At 38.7% G+C, this 18,938-nt stretch overlaps 1 long non-coding RNA gene across 1 annotated transcript; it reads left to right on the top strand.

Moving 5' to 3' along the window:
* The first annotated feature begins 3,293 nt into the window (after positions 1–3,293).
* LOC148126817 (uncharacterized) lies at positions 3,294–14,951 on the top strand. Its single transcript, XR_015741396.1, has 3 exons — positions 3,294–3,428; positions 12,749–12,833; positions 14,794–14,951. It is a non-coding gene; the product is annotated as an uncharacterized LOC148126817 (long non-coding RNA).
* Positions 14,952–18,938: the final 3,987 nt, after the last annotated feature.

Raw genomic sequence — 18,938 nt, 5'->3', positions numbered from 1 at the left:
AGAAAAGGATGGGAAGGAGGACAGGGAAATAGCTAAGTACACGATGTACCAGAAGTTACAAGAATATTCATATTTAACTTTCTAATCCTGGCGGTGCATGATATATGGCCCGCATTAATCTGCTTAGTCACGGAGTGTTTTATACAGAGGAAGCTACAATATATCTCCTCGCTCTAGTCAATAGTCACATTCTCAAAATGCATTGCTGTTAATCTATTTGATGATTATGTCCCTCTTCACTCACCACCACCAATAACATTCATACAGAAAAATGTCATGTTCTACTGCTCTAAAGCATCCCAGAGCTATTTTCCAGGTTCACATTTCAGGGGCTTTCAATGCAGATTGGGGGGAAAATGAAAACAAATTAATTTGTCTTTTCTAAAGCTGTGCACCAGACATAAACATATAGGCACAGGATAGGTCTTCCTTGCTTTTCTAGTCAGACTGCGATCCTATCTGAAGGCCTGTTCGTTTTATCAAAAGCCTTTCTGGAGGGAAGCATTTGATGATTATACTGTACTACAAAATGGCTGCCGGGTAAACTTTGCTTGTTCACAAAATAGCTGTCCTAACAAAGGTGGCCAGTGGTAAAACTTTCATTTATTTCTCTCCATTCAGCCACCCTAAGGTAAGCCTGTGATGGTTATGAGCATTGAGACTTTGCTTGGGAGTTTGCTAATTTCTACTGGAAGAAAAATCCAGTCCGGTTGCAAGTCGGGAGAAAGCTGCTGGAAATAAAATGCAGGCTGATTGGAAAGAAGGACTCTTGTTTATAAATGAACAGAACAAACAACAGCATGTAGTTTTGGGACAGCTGATAAAATGGAGTTGAGATAGGTTGGATTTTATACATTGTTTGGGATTTTGTGTTTGAAATGCTTCAGGGATTGTATAATGTATTGAGCTTTGCGTCTTTTGCTATTCTAATGGTGGTGGGTGTCCTAAAATATTATATCCTAAAAGTCCAGTCCTCTCCTTCTTAATCCCATTAGCTGGAGCTACAGATGTTTTGTTTGTGAATAGATTGGCCCAATATTCCTTAATGGGCACAAAATATCCAACTTTAAAGACTTCAGGCATCTGCTGTAGGCTGTTGGGTCTGCTTTCTACCTTTGTTAAGATTTTTCACCATTTTTCCTTTGGGGAAATAATATTCTGCCTCTTTTAATATTCCCCAAAATATTTCGGGGGGGCGGGGGGGCGGCTTCCTACATTTCCTATTTCATTTTTATTTTAAAAGGGATTTTTTTAAAAAGAAACACATGGAATAAAGAAAAATACCACGGTGAGATTTTTAAAAAGTACCAAAGTCAAAATAGAGAAAAAGTATTTCAGAGAGTAGCATGAAAACACACTATTGAAAGTAAAAAAAGCATTGACTAACTAAAGAAAAGGACATCTTCTTTGTAATCTAAGGTGCTGTAATTGATTATGATTCTACACTGTCATAGGCAAAGCAATTTAATTTGTAAAAACCAGGAGAAAAGAGATCATAATTTCCTTTTCTCTCAATAACTGGACTAACTCAAAAAATAAACTGCATTTCTGTTATGTATTTCCTTCCCTGTTGTATGTCCACCTACTTCATCAGACAAATTTACAAGAATTAACTTTGTTAGTTGTTTTGTAGACTGTGGTTGAAGCTAAGTGCAGGAAGGAGTATGTTTGTTTATACGTGGAACTGTTTTCTTTGTCAGACTTTCAGAAGAAGTCTGTACTTATTTCCTGCAAATGGACTCCAAATTAAGATATATCTGACTGTTTATTTAAATCAATAGTGTCTGAATGTAGTTCTGAATCATTATTCCCACATGGCTATTTTACATTCTACTGTTTCATATAACACAGCAGCAAGGACAGCCATCAGGAGAATGCAGCCAAACAGCTTTTCACCCGAACAGAAGTGTTTATAAAAACCAAACAAATAAAGAAAACCTGAATGGAATAACTGTTGCTCAGCCAAGAGGATCTCTGACTACCCGGATACCTTTTCAACATTGATTTTTTTCCTGTCAAACATTTCCATATCTTCTAACATTCCTAAAGCCTCAATTACCCGGCTTTTTTTCCTGAGCTGTGGGATAAGCCAGGGATGTGTTCACCCAGACAGATTATATGGTCTGTTTCAATTAAGTCAGTTTGGTCCAGTGATTAAGGCACCAGGCTAGAAAGCGGGAGATCATGAGTTCAAATCCTGCCTTAGCCATGAAAGGTAAGTCCCTCTCTCTCAGCCCAACCCACCTCATGGTTGTGGTGAGGAAAACACCTGAGCAGAGGATTGGATTTGAAGATCTCCAAGGTCCCTTCCAACTCTGTTATTCTGTTAACATAGGGGGAACAGGGTGTGTTGGAATTATTTGTAAAAATAATAAAGGAAAAATACAAATAAATACATGAATAAATCTATGTTTATTCAACCTGTTGTGAGTTTCTGTGACTGTACATGGGTTTATTGTTCTTTTTTAAAACAGAATTTTATTTTATTTTTTAAAAAATAAAAATGATAAAGTACAAAATTACAACCAAAGAGGAAAGGAGGGAAGGAGCTGAACAGGGAAAGTTAAAAAGTGACTCAAAAAACCCCCACCAAAATAACAAAAATAATAAAAAGGTAACTTCCAATTTTCTTCAATATAGATGTAGATATATAATAAAATACACTCTTGTTTTAGTTTAACAAAAAGAACCCTAAAAACATAAAGATAGAAACCAGACAATCAAGTATCTCTGACAGAAATGGACAGTTAAGAAATAAGAAAAATAAATTAATAAAATTAATAAAATAGTTATAGCAGCAGTAAATGACATCATCTCTTAATCTGAATAAAATATATATTATCAATTCCAAAAATAGACACAATATTACTACATATTTTTGTAATACATATATATATATATATAATGGAACAACCTCTACTTTCAGGTTGGATAATTGCCTGAAAACTTAAGGTAAAAATGTATGATTGTTCTTTTAAATTGAAGGCCACCCAGAGAGATTGCTGAGTTGCTCAAATTATTACCAAACATATTTGTTGCCTGAAAGTTTTTTAAAGAATCATTCAGCAAAATGTTTTTATCAGCTGGGTGTAGTCAGTCTGGACAAACATTCCATGTATAGTTTCCACTGGGCAGGACCCAGTGGAGAGAAAAGGCAAAAAAAAAAAAAGGGATTAAAACCTTTTGAGCAGATCTGGTTTCATCCAGCAGAGGGCAGGAGTGCAGGCAAATCTCCAGGGTACACAAGGAAACAACCTACTAATTTTGTTTTGTGTCTTTCCCTGTCTGTGTGCTTGTGCATGTGGACAGCGTGCAACTTCATGAAATCCAAAGAAGATGATCTGAAGGCTGAAACTCTTTCATCCAATGAATCCCAATGCAGCTCCATATTTGTCTATGAGATGTATATTGTTCATTGTCTTGTTTAGGTAAGCTTTTTCCTGTCCTGGCAGGCTTCTGTGCTCTGTGAGTTGAATCTGGTTTGTCTTTGGCCAGAGAAACACAGTTTAAAAATGGTTTTATCATCTTGCCTTTGAAAGCTTTTTTCTTTCCTGATTTTTTTTTAAAAATCCATTGAAAACCATCACGTACAGCTGCTGTTTCTTTTTAAACAGGAAAGTTTAGCAGTGGCCTGCATGTTTATGCACACATAGAAAATCTCCACAAAAATTGGGGAGGATATAATTTTCAGACCATGCATTTTCAAATCAAAGGTCATTGTTGTTTCTAATAATGGAGATTTGCTTTTTTGTTACATTGGAATATTTTATTTCTTACAACAGGGATGTAAATCATTCTAATCTCTTTTGGGTTTCAGGTTCAAAGACAGAAGCATAATTCACACTTGAGATTTAAAAGCAACAAGATTGATTCAGTTCCAATTAAAGTGAGGTTTAAGGTTCAGTTCAATAAATGATTCAGCTCTAGACTGTAATGAGGAAGTATCAGAATGTCTTCAACTGCTTCCTTTTTAGTAGAATATGATCAAAACATCAAAGTGATAGATCCTTTAGAGGCATCAAATTTGCCAAGTTGAAGCTGAATAACTTCGAGAGTTTTACCACCATAATTTTATGAAATGTTTCCTCCATACCACTTTTAATGCACGAAGGAATGAAGAGAGCCATCTTCAATTGTCCATCAAAAGGCCTTTAGAGGAATTGTGTTATAATCACTTCAAATAACGTCCTACTTCAACTTAAAAATAAAACAAACTTTCAAACACCTTTTAAAAGCTAAGCTTTAGTAAAGATGAAATAGTTCACCACTTCCTGACAGATGCTTTTCTAGATTGTTCATCTTGTTGGCAATAAGTAGCTCACGGCCTTATCAGTGAGATGGGTAGCATGCAAATTTAATAAATAAATGAATGAATATAAATAAATAACTAGCCAACTACTTACCTCTGCACTAGACAGCACATCACACTGAGTTCCTGTTTATGGAAAGAAAACAACATTAGAGGCTCCGCGAAGCCAGAAAGAATCAGAAAACTTATCAGATCTCTAGATCACTTTTAAATCCCATTAAGGAGTTTGCTCTAGCACACAGGTGTCAAACTCAGTTGTGTCACATGACATATGATGTATTGTGATGTTTTTTGCCCTTGCAGAGCTGGAGAGGGTGTGGCCTGCCCGTGACGCATCCGGCCCGCAACCCGCCAGTTTGACACACCTGCTCTAGAAGTTCTTTCTCTATGGTATTGCTTGCCTGCCCATCACTCACTGTTTCTTAACCTTGATGACTTTAAGATGTATGGACTTCAACTCCCAGAATTCCCCAGCCAGCCTTGGTTGAGAAACATTGTTCTAGAATCTAGATGGTTTTTTTGGCACTTTGATAATTTTTAAGTCTCACAACCACGTCAAATTTTTAGCTTGGTCTTTTTAGTCACCATCTGTTTCTTTTTTCTGATTTGTATTCAGTTTTTAATACTTAAACTCCGCCAGACGCCTAGAGTCCAGCTGATTTCAGGCAGTCAGATAAATGTCATACATATATGGTGATTCAAATGCATTTAATTCATTATGACAATGTAAAGCAACTCAGAGATTGACTCTGATAATTTTGTTTGAAGGAATGATTCAACTGAATTTCCTACAAATTGAATAATCCCTTTGGACTTGTGTATAACCCTTTAACAATCCCTTATGGGGTAGTGAGCGGATTGTCCAGGAATGAAAAGCTATGGTCCTTCAGGTGTTGTTGACCCATATCTTCTACCAATCCAACATCTGGAGTGTTGTTAATTGTCTAATCTTGCAGCTGTGCCTTTTCTTGGCCTGCTGCTGATCCCAGGAAAAGACAGGTCTGGTTTAAGATGATCCCAGCACATGCTGCCTGTAGGTCCACAATGCTCCAGTTCACAGTTTGTTCTTCAAATCTGGATCTCTGTATTGTCCTACTATATAGTCAAGGTTTTCTGTGAAGAATAGCAAAGACCTAGCTATACTACTGATCACATATATTAATGGATTTCTCAGGCTCTACTTCATCAACTCTGTCATACAATAGCAATAGCACTTAGGCTTATATACCACTTCACAGTGTTTTACAGCCCTCTGTAAGTGGTTTACAGAGTCAGCATGTTGCCCCCAACAATCTAGGTCCTCATTTTACAGACCTGGGAAGGATGAAAGGCTGAGTCAACTTTGAGTCGGTGAGACTTGAACTGCCAAACTACTGGTAGCCAGCAGTCAGCAGAAGTACTGCATTCTAATCCTCTATGCCACCAAGGCTTTCCAAAGCCTCTTAGAGCATTTTCTCTTTTTCTTGCAGTTTAGCATTAATTATTATTGTAGTGGGTCGTACAGTCAGCCAGATGTTTAGATTGGATTTAGCATTTTATTCCACCTATTGAGTCCTTCCCAATGACCAGAGATAGACAGATGTTGTTTTTGATGGCGTTAAAAGTGCCATGGCAAAATATAAACTGTTCCAACTAAAACTGCCTTTTGCAATTGATTGATGGAAATTTTGTCAATGTAATACTGTTCAAGTGGATCTCCAAATGTTTTGGGATTGCATCCAAAGCGCCTATTATTATTGGTACTATCTTTACTTTCTTTTACCACAGTTATTCTACTTCTATTTGCATGCCTTTGTATTTTGTGATTGTCTCCTGTTCTTTTTCTGTTTTGCTGTTTTCATACTGCCACATCTATTTCCCAGACTTTTTTGTCTTTTTTTCTGCCAATTTTATTATTATATGAAGTCACAGCTGCCACTTCTTTTGTTGGTGTTGGCCTTCATGCACATCACATTCTTCCCAAGGACCCAGGATGTCATAATGTGTATGTGTACTATTTATGGAACCAAAAGCAGTGTGGCTTTTTGTAACTGACAGGAGGAAATTATGTCAATGCACAGATTGACAGAGCTGTCCAACATTTTTGATATGACAACCAGTTTATTGATAACCATTGGGACAATCACAGTTGGTTTATGCCGTAATCTTTCCATTTCAGTTTTCAGATCTTGATACTTTATTATCTTCTCCAATTTTTTTTGTCTTCTATTCTACCACTCCATGGTATTGTTACATCAAATATACACACTTTATTCTGTTCAATCACAGTTATATCTGGTATGTTATGAGACAAGACTTTATCGGTCTGTATTCAGAAATCCAATATTTTAACCTGCTCATTTTTGGCTATTTTTTCAACTCTGTTTCTGTCAATTTTTCATTACTGGTACATGGATATTATGGATATTCCAATGAATCATTTTGGCAACTGTATTATCTCATTGTTTATAATCAGTTTGTGCAATCTTCTTGCATGAGTTGCATACGTGGTCTATTGTTTCTTCCACTTTGTACAATCTGCACTTTTCAATTTTGATCTTGATTGCATGTGTTCAAATAGCTTACTCTCGAGCAGCCAAAATCAAAGCTTCAGTTTCTTTTTTTTAATATTCCAGTTGTAAGCCATTGCCAGGTTCATTCGGTTTCCCTTGCTCTTTCCTAGAAATTGACCATATAATGCTTTTCCTTGACAACATTCTGTTCATATTTTTATTACATTATTTCAATAATCATTTGAGGTTTTCCTGTGAATTTAATAAGTTCCAATTTTTAACTTGCATTGATGCTTATTCTTGGTGGTTTTTTACATAATCAACCAATGCACCCTTATTTCTTAGACAGTTTGTTTGACTTGAAGTAAACCTCTGCCTCCATTTCTGCAGGGCTGGTATAATCTACCAACATCACTACAGGGATGTAATGCATCTTGAACAGTCATCATCTTTCTTATTTTTGATCCATCCTATCCAATTTGGTTTGTGTCCAATTAATAATTCCAGTAGTGTATCTTATTATTATCATACTGTCCAGTTTATTCACCATCAAACTCTCAGTGTGCTTTAAACTGTACATGTGAGTTTACATATTAGGTTTGGTACTTGGACATGTTTGTGCATATCCATAAGCAAGGTCTTTTATTTTAAAAAATTAAGACTAATTCTGACAATAACAAAAACCATGTGACATGCTTGAAGTACTGATAAACTGTGCTGCACATCTCCTTCTATATTTCCCCTCCTTTTAAATACAAGATTAAAAAAAACACAATGGTGATTTTTTTTTTTAAAGAAACATCTGGTGAAAATTTTCCTCTCTAGAATGTTAGGAATGTATTATAACTTAAAAGTTTCTTTCCCATTGTCACAAATAATACATATCACATCTTTTAGAAAGGAAGGCCTTCAACCGCAACAATACAAGAGCACACAACAGATACAAACTCAATGTAAACCTCTCCAAACTTGATTGCAGAAAGTACGACTTCAGCAACAGACTGGTCAATGCCTGGAATGCACTTCCTGACTCTGTTGTTACATCCTCTAACCCCCACTCCTTTAACCTCAAACTAACCAGCATTGACCTCACCCCATTCCTAAGAGGTCTGTAAGGGGCGTGCATAAATGCACCATCGTGCCTCCCATCCCTGTCCTATTGTCCCCATTTATTTGTACCTATTTCCTGTATTCTTACTCATGTTTATATTTATACCTATTATCCTGTAAGCAAATTGACAAATAAAATAAAATAAAAAATTAAGCTGATGCATTTCGTCAATTCAATTTTCACCAGGCTCAAGCTTGGCTCATCCTTCTGAGGTGGGAAAAATGAGGACCCAGATTGTTGGGGGCAATATGCTGACTCTGTAAACCACTTAGAGAGGGTTGTGAAAGCACTGTGAAGTGGTATATAAGTCTAAGTGCTACTGCTATTGCTATATGGAATCTCCTCAAGACTTACTGTGTATCTGCTGGTACACCGATTCTAATTCACGGTTGTTAAGTGACTGACTTTGCTGTCAGAAGGTTGCAAAAGGTAATCACATGATCCCAGGACACTGCAAACTTCATTAATTTGAGCTGGTGTTATTTTATTGCACAGGGAAGGCTTTCTTTGTTTCTTAAAACAATGACTCATAATTTTTGCAAATGATCCATCCATTTACCCAAAGGGTCTACCTTTTATCCCTCTTTTCTAGATGGGAAGATTCAGTAGGAAAATTAAATCCCTTCTTGTCTAACCCAAGGAGAATATTATTAGGTTGCACTGAATAATGTTCCTTTCCCATTCCCTTCTTTACAAAGAAAATAAACTTAAGGCATTGCAGGTGATCACTCTCTTGAAAATCCACCACAGCAGCCATGTTTTCCCACTCAGGAGATCACGGCCTTGGGCATGCAGCCATCATCAAACAGCACGTGGCGTAAATGTTTGTTTAGAACTTCAGTAGCAAAAATGATGAACTTTTTCCCCACCCTCAAATGTGCAGGACCTGAAATAACTGTGTTGTACACAGGGAACATCAGAAAATAAATGTAGTAACTGAAGCTCACATCTAATTTGAACTAGCAATAATCACAAAAAGGTTCTGGAAGATATTATCAATCCTCGAGTTTCTGCTTCTACCCACAAAGCATTGCCATATATAACAAAAGGCAAATGTTGCCAGTAAATCATTTTCTCCACTTTGATCAAAGCCATAAGTTACAAAGCTATAAAAGAGATTACATCTCAATTTATATTCCTTAGACCCAAAGCATAAAAGACTTATGTCCTTGGTGCAGCACATGCCTGCCGCAGGTCATTTCTGCTTTTAACCTTTCAAGGCCTATCTAGTTTGGCCAACGTTTCCAGGGTCATCATGTCTGACAAATTTAGGCCACCCTGTGTGCTCATCCCAAAACAGTCTGCTGAGGATACCCTGATGTAAAAAGAAAAGAAAAGAAAAAAAGAATGGGAGGTTTGAAGTATGCTTTCTTAATGGAGGCACCTACTGTTGTGTCTGCAGCTTGTAGAAGCTATTAGCTCAGCCACAAAATGCAGCTAGTCCGCATCTCACAAGTGAGCCCAATATTTCCAATGCTTAAGTGAGTTTCATCCCCATTTTACGACCTTTCTTGCCATCGTTTTTCAATGAAACTTTTTATTGGTTTATCAAAATATAAAATACAAAAAAAAAAGTAACAGAAAACTAGATGGGGAAGGAAAAAAGGAAAAAAATATAGTGTAGAGAGGGAAAAGGAAAGAAACAAGCAGCAACTTCTGATTCTGTTTTTAGCAGAATAGAAAATAACCGCAACTTTTCACTTTTACACAACAGTATGTACACTGCAATTGTCGTGAATTTGAGTCAGTTGTCAAGTGTTTGAATGTTGAGCCTGTGACCATAGGGAGGCAGCAACAGTCATAAATGTGAAAAATGGTCATGAGTACACACACACACACCATCTTTGGGGAAGAGAAAAAAAACTGATTTCAAATCCTGAAGTAGAAGATGGGGAGTATGAATTGGAATTACTGAGCTGTTATCCCAGTACAAAAAATGGGGCCATGTTGGACAATCTTCAGAACCAGTGGGATATATTTTAGAAACCTAGGCAGGTCATTTGTCAGGATTAAGGTTTAGGACCAGCTGAAGTACAACATTATAAATTCAAAAAAGTAATTACTATTCAAGAATACACTTTTCATACCTACATTGCAATATAACCTAAAGCAGATTGCACATTAGAATTCAGGAAGAGAGGAAGGAAGAAAGGGAGGGAAGGAGGGAGGGAGGGAGGGAGGGAGGGAGGAAGGAAGGAAGGAAGGAAGGAAGGAAGGAAGGAAACCTTACAGTGGAGAGAAAATCCAAACCCCATTATCAGGGGGTGAATGATTTTACAATGACTAAAAGACCGAGAAAAGGTTTTTCAGGAAAAGGAGAGACAAGGGAGAAAGTGAAATTGAGTGGATGGCAAGGAAAAAGAAAAAGAAGCCATTGCTTAATAGAATATAGAATATTTTTTATTGTCCAAGTGTGATTGTCTTGAGTGATCTTGAAAAACCTAAACTGAGCTGGGTCTAATAAGTAGGCTGAAGATCCCCATAAAATCCAGGTGGTAGGCTAGACAGGAAAGGTGCTTTTTTTTTTAATCTAAGAAGTTAACAGTTACTTGTGGTTTTGCCATGATGATTATATGGACCTGTCCATATAGAAATCACCAAGATTTGGCCTTGACCAGGAGTGTCTTCAACACAAATAAGGAGGGTGGTGAGATGCTTGTAATGCATATGAAAAATGAACAGCCATCTTTACAGCCGCTATCTTGATTTGTTTTGACCATACTTTGTGGACATCCCTCAACTTGACTCAAGTGAGAGGGTCCTTTCTTTTATATTTCAAGAATGGATAATTGGAGGGAAGGAGGGGGAGAGAGAAAGTGTTTACAGTTTCTGTAACATATTTTGATGTCTGTCTTCATATAATAAATACAATATAATCAAATACAATTAAGTATAATTAAGTTTTAAAACACTAAACCAGAACATTTTTAATTAGGGTTTACTGCAAAACCATAATGACCCAGTTTATACATAATGCACGTCATAACAGCTGAGCTCTCTCATTACTCTAAGCCCCAAACAAGCAGTACACATTACGGCTTAACATGATAAATGAACACCACCTATAAATACTTCCCATATATTTTAAAATATGGGGCGTGAATGTGTTTTTATAATTACAATTGCCTCCCTTCTTCCCTAAAATGTGCTGAAGACTTGCTTTTTCTTAATAATCCTGAGAATATGAATATCTCAGTGCAGTAGCCCAGAATTAAGCCAAATTAATTGCTGAACATTCTAAATAGATTGATCCCAGGACTTTTAACTCTACAGTCGAGGGCAAAGCCAGGATTGAGTTACAGGATGAACGTATATCTTGGACCATGTGGAATATGAATCCTCAAAAGATCAGGGAACAGCATGAAACAATTCAAAGTCCATTTCAGGAAACATTATCCTTCTGTAACTAAGGCCACAGGCCAGCAATAATTTTTTTAAGAAAATCAAGAGTGTTCTGGTTTCCATCAGAAGCAACTCTGTAACCCATATTTCCACATTATGCTTTAGAAAAAGGGTCAAACAGCAAAAAAAAAAAAAAAGAGAAAACGCAGAGAAGAGCTGATGCATCCAGCACTAAAGGATGTTTCTTCTGGATATATATGGCATTTCAAAATTAATTGAAAGTGGTGAATTTCAAACTCCATGCATATGCTTTCCACTTAAAATTAAACAATAAGGCTAGAGCTTTTATACTGCAGACCATCACTCTGCTATCATTCCCACATAAGCAACGTCCAGAAAGAAGATAATGTGTCATTTTTATTATTTATTCATACGTCTCTTTTCTTGCAATGAGGCCTGAAATTAAGCTTTTGGGGATCCCAGTGATTCCAGTCAGGGAGATTTACTCAGCAACCTTGTAGAGGTCTATTCAGAAGAGAGTTTGATTGATCTCAATGAGCTGATTTGCAGGTGAGCGAAGAGAATTTTGTAGCTTGACTCCCTAGATTATTTCATCACTGAAATCAACAGCATTTAACATGTTTCCACTTGGCTGATGGTGCTCCTGGATTTGAAATGAGCTCCTTTGTTGTCAGATTCCTCCTGACCTGGCAAAGGATTCTTCAAGGCTAAGCCTAGAATGAGTTTGTCATGCCCCTGTCAGAGTCTGAATCCGAGGAGGAAGACAAATGGCTCCATTGGCTTTTGAGGAAACTGGGGAAGGGCAAAGTCAGGCTGGGCAGAGCAGGGAAGAGGTAGAACAAGGGAGAGGGGGTTCAGAGGAAGACCAAGGTCCACCCGCTCTTCATCCTAGGGCACGTAGGGAAGAACAGATAAGAGAGAAACATGGGGTGCATGGCTTATGAGGGAGGAAAGGGCCCTGATTCCGTACACAAGGCACACCTGGGGATGGAGTTTAGAGGAGAGGCAGATGGGTAGGGCAGTTGTTGGGATCAATTGCTGAGTTTATCTAGTGTTGGTTGCCGTTATCAGAGTTCTTGGCATCCTCCCAACTGGTTTGATTTCCTGCTGTGTTACTTCATTTCTGGAATTCCTTTTCTTGCCCTGCCAGTTTTATTACCTTATTTTGCCTTGTTGGATTTATAATTTAAAGTTGTCTGTTTACAACGTTTCCGTTGCAGGTTTGTGGGAGAGTTTTTTCTCCAGACCGGAAGGTAACTGGGACATTGGGGACAAAGTTGGAGCTAACAAAGGGACCCATATTTATTCTCTGGCTGAGTTGCCTTTGTGCTACGCCCCGGATCATCACAGAGCTAGTCTGCCAAAGCTTGGACACAAATATAGTTTGTGTGTTTACCACCCTTTCTATGATAGGTTCCTTGTGGCAAACTACACTGCTGCTGATTGAGCTTCTCCACTGATTTTCTTCACTAGGAGTTCTGAGTGCTGAGTATAGGTTTGGATACAGATCTCTTCAGGACTTGACTGTTTTCAACAAGTATTATGAGGGGAACTACAGGTAATCATCAACTTACAACAGTTCACGTAGTGACTCTTCAATGTTACAACGGCACTGAAAAAATTGACTTATGACCAATTCTCACACTCACAACTGTTGCAGCATCCCTGTAGCCACGTGATCAAAATTCAAGTGCTTGGCAATTGTCTCATATTTATGACAATTGCAGTGTTTTAGGGTCATGTGATCTCCCTTTGCAACCTTTTGACAAACAATGGGGAAGCCAGATTCACTTAACCGTGTTACTAACTTAACAACTGTAGGGATTCACTTAACAACTGTGGCAAGAAAAGTCATAAAATGAGGCCAAAGTCACCTAACAAATGTCTTGCTTAGCAACAGAAATTTTGGGCTCAGTTGTGATCATAAGTCAAAGACTACCTGTATTCTCCTTCCGAAGAGTCAACTTCATCCTTTGGGTTTTGATTATAGACTTGGAACTGCAGGTAATCAAAGACATGTCTTTTACGTGCTATGGGGAATGTACAGGAAGTCTTTGACTTAGAACCATTCGCTTAGTGACTGTTCAAAATTACTACAGCATGGAAGAAAGTTACTTATGTCCAATACTCACACTTATGACCATTGTAGCATCCCCATGATGATGTGATCAAAATTCAGACAATGGGCAACTGGTTTGTATTTATGATGGATGCAGCATTCCGAGTCATTTTTCATGTTTGCACTACACTATTTGCCAACTGTCTAGAGCAGGGCTGTCAAACTCGAGGCCTGCGGGCCAGATGCATCACATGGTGGCCATGCCCCCGCCCGGTTTAGCAAGGGAGGGAAATTGCCAATATATCATGTGATGATGTCATGACGATGTGAGTTTGACACCCCTGTTCTAGAGGGCTTCTGAAAGCAAAGTCAATGACGGAAGGTGGATTTGCTTAACAGTCGCATAATTTACTTAACCAATGCAGTTTCACTTAACAACTCCAGTCACAAGAGTCAGGTGCAACTCATTTAATAATTGTTTTGCTTTGGAAATTTTTGTTCCCAATTGTGGTTGTAGGTCAAAGACTACCTGTATATCAGTAACAGCAACCTCCTCAAACTTGGGAGTGTTCAGATATCTCAGGCTTCAGTTCTCATATTCTCATTCCATCTGGCATTAGGCTTCGATGCTGCAAAAAAAAACAACAACCCTTAAATAGCATTCCTACTCATTAGGAGGCTCAGGAGTTGCTGCAAACAAATTATTGCCTCCCATCAGAGCAAATTTACCTACATAGTAAATGTGCTCTGAATTAGTTTGTGCTATGAGCTGATCTGAGACTATTCATTAGGGAAGTAATCCAATGTATCCATGTACTACAAGGCATGTTAATGCAGGGACGATCAAGGCGTGCTTGTAAATACTGACAATTGAAAGCAAATCTTGTGAAAGTTAACAGACACATAAATGCTGCTATGGAGCCCCTTGTAGAGACAGGGAATCTTCCTCTTTTTCAGGCATTCCTGAAATTCTCCTAGGATTATCTGCATGTTTGTAGGTGTCAACCTTCATCCGTTTTTGGTGATTTGTGGTAACATAATATAATGTGGAGGTATTCGATAACTTTAGAAAGAATGAGAAAGTCGAAATGAAGAAATTGCACATCTGGATTGCATGTGCAGACTACAAATGCTACAGCAGGAAGCATCTAAGAAGCCAATTAATGGTTTGCTGGCAATATACACAGGGTGTAAAGAGTCAGAATGAGAAATAGAGATATTTTATTCATTATTGCCTACCATAACAAGTTAATCAAGGACAACATAGGTCAAATTTGGTTAAAAATGAATGATAGGTCATTTGATTTAGTCCCTAGGAAAAAATGGGGTGGGGGGATTCCAAGGAAGGATGATTAACTTTACTCTTTGTCTATCAATTCTGTCAGTGAAAAGTTATCTTAATTTTTATTGATTTTGACAATTGTATTTTATTAAGTTTGATTGTCAATTCTGCTTACAGCATAAAATATGCATCTCCTTCCTGAAATAATGATCGGTGACCATGACAACATTTAAATTATGCAAAAGTTTGTTGATATACAAAATGATGAAAATGACCCGGGAAGTGAAACAGAACATTAATTGAAAATTGATAAAGAAAATGAAGAAAGTCTACCTGCCCAGGTACTGCAAAAACATCTGTATTTGTCTGTCTGTCTGCCTGTCTGTCTATCTGTCTATCATCTAGATAGATAACCATGCTTGTACTGTTCTGAGGAATATTTGACATATTACTTTTACCACATAGAATAACAGAGTTGGAAGGGACCTTGGAGGTCTTCTAGTCCAACCCCCTGCTCAAGCAGGAGACCCTATACCATTCCAGACAAATGGCTGTCTAGTCTCTTTTTGAAAGCTTCCAGTATTTTGAAAGGCTTGTGCTGTCCCACCTGAAAACCATTATGAATCTGCTGTTAGACCCCATGCAGTTTGCATACCGAGCAAATAGATCGACAGATGATGCTGTTAATATGGCTCTGCATTACATCCTACAACACATTGAATCTCCAAATACCTACGCAAGGGTCCTCGTTGTAGACTTCAGTTCAGCATTTAATACCATCATTCCAGACAGTCTCCTAAGTAAATTAAACCAACTAGCAGTACCTGAACACACTTGTAAGTGGATCATAAGCTTCTTAATAGACAGGAAGCAGCAGGTGAGTGAAGGTGGGCAGAATCACATCTGATACCTGTACAATTAGCACAGCCCCCCTCCAAAGCTGTGTGCTTTCTCCACTTCTCTTCTCCCTATATACCAATGACTGTATCTCAAACAATCCATCTATTAAAATACTGAAGTTTGCTGATGACACAACAGTGATTGGTCTCATTCGAAACAACGATGAATCCACATACAGACAGGAGGTTATACAACTTGCCTTGTGGTATAACTGGAACAATCTGGAATTGAACACACTCAAAACCGTAGAAATGGCAGTAGACTTTAGAAGAAACCCTCCCATACTACCACCTCTTACAATACTAGACAACACAGTATCAACAGTAGAGACCTTCAAATTTCTAAGTTCCACTATATCACATGACCTAAAATGGACACCTAACATAAAAATGTCATCAAAAAAACACAACAAAGAATGTTTCTGCGCTAATTCAGAAAGCTCAAAGTGCCCAAGGAGCTGCTGATACAATTCTACAGAGGAATTATTGAGTCTGTCATCTGCACCTCTATAACTGTCTGGTTTGGCTCTGCAACCCCACAGGACAGACACAGACTTCAGAGGATAATTTAGGTTACTTTATTGTCATTGCACCTGTACAATGAAATCAAACACCATCTTCAGTGCACATCATGACCATGAGCATGAAAATAAATTCAAACACATATCCTTCACCCTTCACAGATTGAATTGGAAACCCCCCAACACCACACCAACACTGCACTATACAGCAGAATTCAAAAGAGCTACTGCCCTGGGATAGAAGCTGTTTTTCATCCTATTAGTCCTTGTTTTTATTATTCTGTACCGTCTGCCAGATGGTAATAGCTCAAAAAAAGGGTTCCCAAGATGAGATGGATCTTTGAGAATGTTTTGAACTTTCTTAAAGCAGTGGGAGCTATAAAGCTCTTCCAAAGAGGGGAGAGGGCAACCAGTGATCTTCTGGGCAAAGACATTAAACCTCTGGAGTGCTTTCCTATCTGCCACTGTGCAAACCATACAGAGGTGCAGTATGTTAAAATGCTCTCTATGGTGCAGCGGTAGAAGGTCAGTAGCAGTTTCTCATTCAGTTGTTGTTTTCTGAGAAGCCTCAGGTAGTATAATCTCTGCTGAGCCCTTTTGACCAGTGCTGCAATGTGGGCACCCCAGGTCAAGTCCTCTTTTAGGGTAACACCCAGAAACTTAAAACTGGCCACTTGCTCCACTCAGTCTCCATTGATAAGCAAGGGCTGGATGTCTGATCTGTTCCTTCTATAATCCACTATAAGCTGCTTGGTCTTATTGGTGTTGAGGACCAAATTATTGTCTCCACATCATGAAAGCAACCGGTCCACCTCGTCTCAGTAGGCAGACTCATTCCCCCACCCCCCGGAGATAAGTCCCACCACTGTTGTATCATCTGCAAATTTAGCAATAGTATTACTAATGTGAGTGGGAATGCAGTCATGCACATAAAGAGTATAGAGTAAGGGACTCAACACGCAACCCTGTGGTGTACCAGTGTTAAGAATAAGGGCTGAAGAGGTATGATTACCTAATCTGATCCTCTGTGAGCAGCCAGACAGGAAATCCATAATCCAAAGGCAGATTGAATTATAAAGCCCAAGGTCCAGAAGTTTAGACACTAGTCTATGTGGAAGAATTGTGTTAAATGCAGAACTAAAATCCACAAAAAGCATCCTCACATAGCCCTCCCGCTGTTCTAGATGAGTCAGAGCAGTGTGAAGAGTGATGGCTATAGCGTCTTCTGTAGATCTATTTTTTCTGTATGCAAACTGCATACAGTGTTTATCAAATGTATGCGGAAGACCAGAAATGATGTGCTGGCAGACCAATTTCTCCAAGCACTTCATGATGATAGGAGTGAGTGCCATTGGTCTGTAGTTGTTGAGGTTATTGATAGGGAGCTTCTTTGGCAGTGGAACAATTGTGGAAGCCTTCAACCAAGATGGAATAGTGGACTGGGATAAAGACCAACTGAAGATCCTGGTAAAGACTCCAGCCAACTGATCAGCACAGTCTTTAAGCACTCGGCCAGAGATACCATCAGTACCGGGAGCCTTTCTAGGGTCCACAGCCCTCAGAATGCTCCTCACCTCCTGTTCTTCCACAATGAGGTGGGGGCTACAATTGGCTGGTAGTTGTGTTTTATCTGTCTCTGATGTCTCCACTTCAAAGCGAGCAAAGAAATGATTCAGTTCCTGTGCTAATGAAGCATCCCCCTCAACAGGGATGACATTGGTCGGTTGATGGTTTGTAATTTGTTGAATCCCTCACCACACTTGCCTCATGTTATTGCTATAAAAATTATCCTCAATCTTCCTCTTATAATCAGTCTTGGCCTTCCGAATACCTTTCTTCAGATTAGCTCTGGCAACACTGTATCTTGCCCCATCACTGGACCTAAAGGCCTTGGTCCTGTCATGCAAGAGGCACTGGACTTCCTTGATCATCCAGGGTTTCTGATTGGGATAGATCCTAATACATTTATCCACCTGATAGTATCTGTGCAGTGTTTGATATAGCACAGAACTGTTGCAGCGTGCACCTCTAGGTCAGGGTAGTAAAAGATGTCCCAATTTGTGTTCTCAAAACAATCCTGAAGTTGTTGGGAAGCATCTTCTGGGCAAGATTTCACTGTCTTTTTTTATAGGCAGAGCCCGTCTCCTAAGAGGGATGTAAGCTGGTGCTAAAAGCAGTGACATATGGTTTGATTGCCCCAAATGTGGTAATTGTATAATCTTATAGCCATGTTTGATGTTGGTATATACTTTGTCCAATATGTTTGCTCCTCTGGTAGCACACTTAACATGCTGATAGAATTTAGGGAGCACTTCTTTTAAATCAGTTTGATTAAAGTCCCCTGCTATGATATGCACAGCATCAGGATACCAATGCTGCTGATTACTAACAATGTTATACAAGAATCCCAAAGCGATGGTAGTATTGGCATCAGGTGGGATATAGACTGCAGTAATCAAAACCACACTGAATTCCCGCAGGAGATATATGGGTCAACATTTAAGAGTCATATACTCCAGATCCATGGAGCAGTGGCTGTCTACAGTCTTTGTATTGATACACCAGCTTTTGTTCACATAAAGGCTTAAACCTCTCCCTTTGATCTTGCCAGAATCTCTACTCCTGTCCTGCTGGTGAGCTATGTAACCTTCCAGCTCAACAGCTGCATCTGGAATGAGTGAATGAAGCCAAGTTTCTGTGATTAGCAAAACACAGCAGTTCTTGATGAATTTAGTCTTTGCAATCTGTAGCCTTAATTCATCCATTTTGTTAGAGATCTTGCATTGGTAAGAAATATACTTGGAATTGAAGGGTTGTGTGGAAACTTACTCAGCCTAAAGAAAACCCCCAGCATGGCATCCTCTCTTCCTCTTTCTGTTCTTCTTTCTCCGCCTCTTCCTCC

Source organism: Pseudonaja textilis, chromosome 2, assembly GCF_049901715.1.
Source record: "Pseudonaja textilis isolate UNSWEBS1 chromosome 2, rPseTex1.2, whole genome shotgun sequence".
Classification (NCBI taxonomy): domain Eukaryota; kingdom Metazoa; phylum Chordata; class Lepidosauria; order Squamata; family Elapidae; genus Pseudonaja; species Pseudonaja textilis.
Note: the sequence above shows the minus strand (reverse complement) of the source record. Positions and strands in the feature narration are given on the sequence as shown.